Below are 315 nucleotides of genomic sequence, written 5' to 3' on the forward strand. Positions count from 1 at the left end.
GCTCATTTTTGTTTTTTGGGTTTTTTTTTTCTGTTTTCTTGATATAGAATTCAGACCAATACAAAACTTCCACTTAAGCATAAGATTTTGTTAAATTAGGGTAGCAAGATTGTGCTCACAAATACCAAAACCAGCATCTAGATCTGAAGTTGCTAAATCAGATTGTCAGAGATTCGTATAGGTTTGCTTAACCTAAAGCTGTTATTTTCCTCTGCTTAGTTGAATACAGTTGCCTTAGTATAGTAATCTGCTTCTGGTCGTCTGCTACATGCTGAGGATTTATGAGTTGGAGAATTTAACTGTTCAGAATTGAAC

This window comes from Columba livia, chromosome 2 (genome assembly GCF_036013475.1).
Source record: "Columba livia isolate bColLiv1 breed racing homer chromosome 2, bColLiv1.pat.W.v2, whole genome shotgun sequence".
NCBI classification, from domain to species: Eukaryota; Metazoa; Chordata; class Aves; order Columbiformes; family Columbidae; genus Columba; species Columba livia.